Source organism: Toxorhynchites rutilus, unplaced genomic scaffold, assembly GCF_029784135.1.
Source record: "Toxorhynchites rutilus septentrionalis strain SRP unplaced genomic scaffold, ASM2978413v1 HiC_scaffold_346, whole genome shotgun sequence".
In the NCBI taxonomy this organism is placed as follows: domain Eukaryota; kingdom Metazoa; phylum Arthropoda; class Insecta; order Diptera; family Culicidae; genus Toxorhynchites; species Toxorhynchites rutilus.
In genome coordinates, this window is record NW_026599923.1 from 5,803 (window position 1) to 13,969 (window position 8,167).

The following is an 8,167-nucleotide window of genomic DNA, read 5'->3' on the forward strand; positions in this document are numbered from 1 at the left end:
ATTGTCAGTCTCCTTCCTTCCAAAAATTTTCACATGGTATGTGGATGGCCTGAATTGGAATTTGTACTGGAAGTAACAAAAATCGTGGGGGTGTATATGTTTTTTACCAAGAAAAAATTGCGTGCGTGTAGTTGTGTTTTGAGGATACATTAAGCTGATCAATTACCTGCTACTATTAATATTCACTCAAGTTTTGCTGCGCGATCATTTCTGCATAATTGTATCTGATAGGTTCCAAGATTGACTCGAATAGAATTCCGATTTCGACTTAATTTCCACGAAACCACTTATCTGTTTCATCTAAAGATGTCAAAATTTTTCGTTTTATCGATAATGGATTTTATAATAATCGATTTATTCGAATAATTGTCTTTAACTATGCGATTAATCGAGCGAACATTTGTTGGGATCAGGGATCGATAACGAAAAAGGTTATGATGTTATAATTTCAAAAGTTACATCAAATATAATTTTAAAAATAAACATCGAAGTGCACAATTACATATAGATTTGGATGAAATCGTATTTTTGTTGGAAAATTTAACAATTCATGATTCTTTCGGACGATGGAAAAATGAATACATTACGAAAATGATCCACGTTATTCTTATTGCAAAAACGTACGATTCTAATGTTCTTGGGATGACATATTTGCTTGAATATTTCTGTCTGGTGCTCATTACTACTTCTCCAAAAGGAGTACACCCAGTTTTTTTTATACGCGGATTTTCCAATTAATGCGGTTTTTTCACGTGGTTTTTACGATGTACGTATCCCCCTGCGTAAAAAAATGGGTGTATGTTCATAAAATGACGGTAGATTTGGGTCGACACTCTGAATGTTTAATGGCGAAATCTCAAATAATATTAAACTTTTCTCTGCTGAGAGACGTACAAAGAGCCGATAGAAAATTCCGAGTGACATATCATAACGTGTTGTCGATGCTAGATGATCGCTGTTGGATGAAATAAAACTAAAGCCTTAGAAATGGTTCCTTGTTTTATGAATCGTAATAGTCGCCCTCAATATTCGATGTATTCATATTTTGATTTTGCATTATTCAATAATAAATTACTTGATTAGAATTGCAAATATCCATTTATGAGAATGATTCGAACGATTATCCGATATTTCTAGTTTCATCGTTTCAGGTCTTTGAATATCATTTTTAGCACAAATTCTGTTGGTCATAAAATGCATCACCCGAAAACATTCTGTTGAGATAACGGGTAACATTTCTGCAATTCATTCAAAACCGAAGAATATCGGGACAATGGATGTGTATTGATCAAGTACGAGCCATCCCGAAACCGCGCAAACAAGAGCTCATTGTTTGTACAAAGCGATTAAACGCGAAAAAAGACGAATGAGAACGAAACAAAGAGGGACCGTGCATTGTAGAGTGTAGAGATTCTGTCCATCAATCCAGATCGGATCGCGGAATCGACTAAAGGTGAAACAGAGAACTGTTCTGGTCTTGCACACAATAATGGTGGAACCAAGGCGAATGGTTTGAAAAATCCCAATTTCAAAGACCTCTGTGAGCACAAAGTGGGCTTCAAGACTGGAGGAAGGTGCGATATTTACGAATGCCGAGGTTTGGATGGATCCCTGCAAAGTATAGCGGCCACAGTGTTGACCCTGCAGACAATAGACACTGACGAGAGCTGTTTGTTCAGATCAGAACACGCAATGAGTCGTTGAAACGAGGAACGAATATTTTTGTTTCATGAATGAAATTGGTAACGACCGGACCGAATGATGGCAGCAGAAGATTAGATAATTACGGCACAGAATGTGTTACGTAACTGAAGCCGGGGTTTCGGCAGTTTTTTGCCCACTGGAATAGATGTTCAATTACGTTGCCACTCGAAACATTATGTTATGTTGGACTAATTTGTCTGGTCATCCCATATGGTCTAGTGGCTAGGATATCTGGCTTTCACCCAGAAGGCCCGGGTTCGATTCCCGGTATGGGAAATATTTTGTTTGATGTTGGAAAATGAACTAAAAGCTGCAATGCTTGTTATCAGGAATACATAATACATTTGTGTTCGAAAACGTGTCTCATAAATTTCAGATAACGTTTTTTCGAAACAGTTCCATTTAGGCTACCTCAGTGACGTGTTTATCTGCCATATCAATACATATGATAATGATTTCGGTATTCGAGAGATAGTGCAAAGTTATGCGACACCTTTTTATGACACAAAGTGGAATGTTGTTAAATTCCAATCATACAATGTTTACGTTCACGATCCCCCCGAAGGCACTCACGAAGATAAGTGGCGGATAGGCGGAAAAAGGACCCGGCGCTGTGTGCTATCCGATTCCCGAAGTGACTGTTGATCACTTTTAAATTGATCCTAATGAGATTGGACCCACGCTCTCGTACCATTACACGAAATATTTATATGCAGCGGCGAAAGCGCCCCAAAGTAAAGACCGAAGCGAACTACATTAACGCAAATTTCGTACTTACGCCCAGAGACAAATAAGCCGGTAGGAGCAACTTTGTTGCTGCAAATTGGTTTGCGATAATATTTAATTAAAAGATAATTTTCATATAATGACGGGGACGTGTGACGACGAGCTGTTGCAGCTGCTCCCAGAGTATGAAGGATTCGGCCGCGCGTTGCGGCTCGTGACTGCTACGCAAACAACCTTTTTCGCGCCTCTCAAGTTATCCCTTGATGAGCGAATGCGAAATGCGAGTTATTAAATATACTGTACACGCAGCATGAAATAAATTCACATGAGTTATCACGTATCCCCGGAAGGGTATATGATACAGCTCAATGTTATTTTGTTGAAGTTGAATTTTCGAAGGATGCTAAGGCAATTCGGAAGAGAACATTAAGCGGACGCTCCAGGTATTCTTACGCAGATGTCCTTAGATAGTTTTCGCAAAAATGCGGAAGATTTATTTTGTACTTTAGAGTAATCACCAAGCCATTGCTAAATCCTTCAGGATGGACAGTTCTTGAACATTAAAAAATCGTCTAGTGATGCAAAGTCATTTTGCCCTTCTACTTCAAATAAAACTAATGGATCTCTAGGCAGCCATGTCAATCTCGAAGGTAGCCTTTCCCCCAAAAAATCCTGAAGATAGATAGGCTCGATGGTGAATCAAAACTGATGCATTGTTTGTTTATGCGCGGTTTTAAAATTTTTCGGATTTGTAGTTCTGGTTAATACAGCCACATGGATTCATTTTCAAAATATTCCACCTCAATGAATCCAATCATTGACGTAGAACTACGACTTTCGATAAGGGTTTCGAAATGAATTAATTTCAACTTTAATAACTATTTTGGCTGTAAATGGATTTTAATGATTTTCAGAAAAGTCCCGATATTTTTAATGAAAACAATCGTTTTTTGGGCAAAGCTGTATTTATTCCACAACATAGTTTCCTTGAAGGGCAATACATTTGGTATAGTGATTTTCCAACGTTTGGATTCCCTTTCTGTAGTAAGAAACGTCTAAGTCTTCGAAATATGCCTCAGTGCCCACTGTAAACTGCCTATTGAACTTAGGAGTGTGGTAATGGATCCACGTTTCATCCATTGTCACGAAACGTCGAAAGAAGTTCACTCAATTACGCTTCAACAACGCCAAACCGTCTGTTGGATCATCAACGCGCAGCTGTTTTCGGCCGATAGTCCGCAAACGTGGCACCCATCGCGCCGTTACCTACGGCCTCAGAGTAGAAGTGGAATAATATTTCGTCAACCACTGCATTGATTGTTCAGGAGTTTTTCCCATCAAAAATGTCTGATCAAAATACGATATTCCTCTTTTTACATTTTCTTCACGAATGCTCAGGTAGTGACATTTGAACAATTGTAGTTTGTGAACAAATAAAGGAAATGTCATGAAACATCACACTTAAGTTACACTCTGTCCAACTTCTATAAGACCACCCTGATTCTATTTCGTTGCAACACAAACAGTTAGAACTTCAACAAGATACATTCATACATTGTTGAATGCTTAGAATAAAGTATATTTAACGTCAATTTCGTTCAAAAGAGTTGTTTGTTTATTTATTGTGCTTAATTATGATAAATTCAGCTGTCCAGTTTATATAAGACCACTTCAATGAAAAATTCAAAACGATCGGCTGATTTACATGTCAATAATTGGAAACCTTGCAATTTCGACTAAAAACCTTGAAAATTCGTGTTGGAATACTGTTTACCAAATTCTGCTGAACTAATTTCTTGATATTTTTCCATTTTTCGGAAATCGCGACCTTGCCAGCAACTAACGTAGCAGTGAGTCACAATTTGAATATACATTGCGGTAATAATCGTATCTAATCATGGTACATCATTCCATTTCAAAAAGTGAAAACGGAGCATCATAGTAAATACTGCGTTGCTGCTGTGTTGCACAGACGTGCAAATTTGTATGTTTAAGAATATATTCTCAAAATATGCACAAAGACAGCTCTGTGAATGAAAAAAATCACACGGTAGTGCAATTTTGTTCTTACTTCTATCACAAAATCTAATCACAAAAAGACAAATAAGCTTTCCGCATACTTAGCCACATATACGGCCCAGACCAAACTCCTTCATGCGCTCCTTTTTATTACTCTTACTCCCAACTTCATTTTCTAATCAGGTGCAATATTATCACGTATTTGCTGAACAACTGCTGAAGCATCATTAGCCATGTGGATAGCGTCGTCGTGTCAAATAGCTTTGCATTCCAGCCGGCCTTGGTTCGATCCCCATTGACGTCGTATGGACTTTTTTTTTGGCACAATCCCAAATGAAATGACAAAAGAAAACAGAAAGAGATGTGTGCACGCATATAAACAAACCATTTTTAAGCTTTTAAAACAGCTTTTTATTTGCGCATTTGACTCTCCAGCACACTAAATGACATGCAGACATTCGAGAAAATTACCTAGCATCCCTGGAAGACACGGCGAATCAAAATCGACAAAGATTAATCCAAGAGAATAGTTGACATAACGTTGTAGTCTTGTGCAAGGAAAACACACCAGTAAATTATATATATATATATATATATATATATATATATATATATATATATATATATATATATATATATATATATATATATATATATTCAACATTGTACGAGACAAATATGATCTTCATATAACACTGATCAGAAATAAATATACAAATACTTCCTTTCGGGTAACCGTCGCATTCGGGTAAATTTTATTCTGGTATATGTCGCATTCGGGTAAGTGTCAGTTAGTTCGGGTAGATGTTACATTCGGGTAGCTGTCGCATTAGAGTAAGTGGAATTCGGGTGAATGTCTTCCTGGTATCTGTCTTCCGGGTGAGTGGGTTTCGGGTAAATGTGACACAATCATTTCGCGATCGTCAGAAAAGAAGCATGGCTTCTCAAAAACTATGAAATTGATGGATGACCATTGTTTATCCCGGACATAAAATAAAGTGTTGTGTGTTATCAACATACTTCTCGGGGACCGTCACCAATGAAAAAGGTAACCGAAAACAAGATTCGTTTTCCACAAATTATCAGAATTCAAAATTTGTATGAATCTTTAGAGGTTCTCGTTACAAATAGACCCCACATGGATCGAAGTGATAATTCTTTTCCTTGTGTTGCCAGGGCACGTGATTTTTCAAAAGCCAGACTCTAACAATCATTTCACTAAGATGATCCTGTAGGAAAATATAATAGATAATTAACTTTTTCCCAAAATAGTATCCTTCAATTTAGAGATTTTCGAGATAAAATATATAAATGAACTATCAGGATAAAATAAAATCAAAAAAAGATTACAGTATAACTATGTTGGTCAGGCTGGCACCGGGAGTCCACTCCGGGATGTGATCCCACTACTGCTTACCGCGGAGACTCTTAGCTGCTGGTTTTCACCCCTCGCTCGGTTCATCTCTCCTTAGCCAACCTGAATGCATCGGGCTCCCCCATTGCACCCATATTGACGGGTAGCTTAGTGTGGACATCACGTCAACATGGACTCATCCGGCACACAGTAGATCCCAACCTCAAATCAATCCGTAGTCCGACCCGTGAGTAGCCACGTTACAGGAGATGCCAAGCTCCCAGTCGAATGCTGGTAGTCAGTACGCGAATCATGTGTCATGTGAATCATAATTTTACTACTGTTAATTATAAAATAAGATATGAATAGCCATACCTACAAGCAGAGTGGCGCAGTGGAAGCGTGCTGGGCCCATAACCCAGAGGTCCGTAGATCGAAACTACGCTCTGCTATGCAGTTTTTTGCCTGATAGTGAGAAAATCAAGCTTAAAAATAACTGCAAATTATTTGTACTATTTTATGGCCGATACATGAAGTTTAGGCCCACTCGAAAGTTTGTTTGTTTTATTCGGGCATCGGGCAAAAATGCTAACAAAAACAAATAGAAATGAGGTGTGAAATTATTGTCGATGAGAACAAACATTATAGACTTTTAAGAATGAATCTTTTGTAGAAATATCTGATGGCACTGTCAAGGACCGATTAATGAATGATTACAGCGAGGGGCGTAAAAGATCCGCAAAACAATAACAGCCAATTAGAGAAAATTGTCAAATAAACTATTAGCAATAACATGTACTGTTGATTGCTCGGTGACTAGAGAGACACTGAAACACTGAACATATGGAATATTCATGTCGTTTTTCAGTAACTTATAGTAAAATTACAACCCAAACGATCCCATAAACACCATTCCTCAAAAAATAGTCCACAAATTGTGTTATGCAGCAGCTTTCGCAGAGCAGCTATAAAAATCCGAATCAAATCGTTTATGTGGTGGTTTGCCACCGAAGAACACATCTCTCATCGGTGGAAAAAACCTTCTTCAGAGCCGGCTCGAAATGCGCTACACTTTGCTACAGCTTCCTACCCGGATTCGTTAAAAAGTTAGTAAATAGTGTCCAGGCCATGGCTACGTTTGTTATCATTTTTTTTAAATATTTATGTATATATATATATATATATATATATATATATATATATATATATATATTTATATATATATTTATATATATATATATATATATATATATATATATATATATATATATATATATATATATATATATATATATATATATATATATATATATATATATATATATATATATATATATATATATATATATATATTAGTTACAGTTGCAGTTGCATTGCTTCCTTGTGCTTCCGTATAGCATAATGTCAGTTCGATGCGTTATTTTCAAGGCCAGAACAAAAAGAGTTTTGTCGTCCACAACTCGAGAGGAAACGAAGCGCGTATGATAACGCGAAAAAAGCAGCGATGTTTGCTGCATACAGTGTTGAACGAGACTAACGATTTGCGGTAGCGGAGTGCTGTATTTATATATTTTCGTTATTCATATTGTCATCGCTACATTACTTGCTCGTTATTGACGGCATGGATAGGTGAGCACAAAAATTGATAGAACAAATGTATGGGGAAATAGGAACGCTTCCAGCTTTCGTCAATTTTAACCATATTCGGATTAGATAACTGTAATGTAGGTATAGCATTATAAACAAATCTTAGGGATTTTCTAATTTGATTGGTATACAACTCATCAAAATTCATTTGCATTCAAAACATTGAGTGTACAAATAAGTTTCCAGCGTTTTTTGAAAAGTTCAACGTATTATTATAAAAAGAAGAAAAGCCACAGATTATTCACAGTACTGTCCATCGCTAGCTACAACCTTCTCCCATCTTTCTGGTAGCATATGGATTACACACTGAAAAAAGGACTGGTCTATTGAGGCAATCCAGTCATCAACCCATTTTTTGGTATCATCGTAGGAGGGAAATCGCTGCTCAGCCCTGTGTCATCGACCGGAACAAATGGCAATCGGAGGGAGCGTTGACTGGTGAATACGGCGGGTGAGGTAAGATTTCCCATTTGATGTTCTCCAGGTAGTTTTTGACACCAACTGCAATATGGGGCCGAGCGTTGTCATGTTGCAGAATCACCTTGTCGTGTCTATCGGCGTATTGCGACCTATTGTCCTTCAGGGCTCGGCTCAAACGCATCAATTGTTGTCGGTAACGCTCTCCTGTGATAGTTTTATTTGGTTTGGGTAGCTCGTAATAAATGAGCTGATCCCACCAGATACACAGCATAAGCTTGGAACCATGTTGTTGATGGC

The 8,167-nt window shown here is 37.5% G+C and overlaps 2 non-coding genes across 2 annotated transcripts; both read left to right on the forward strand.

The window, feature by feature from the left end:
* The first annotated feature begins 1,908 nt into the window (after nucleotides 1–1,908).
* Nucleotides 1,909–1,980, forward strand: Trnae-uuc (transfer RNA glutamic acid (anticodon UUC)). The gene has a single exon. It is a non-coding gene; the product is annotated as a tRNA-Glu (tRNA).
* A 4,203-nt stretch (nucleotides 1,981–6,183) lies between these two features.
* Trnam-cau (transfer RNA methionine (anticodon CAU)) lies at nucleotides 6,184–6,255 on the forward strand. The gene has a single exon. It is a non-coding gene; the product is annotated as a tRNA-Met (tRNA).
* Nucleotides 6,256–8,167: the final 1,912 nt, after the last annotated feature.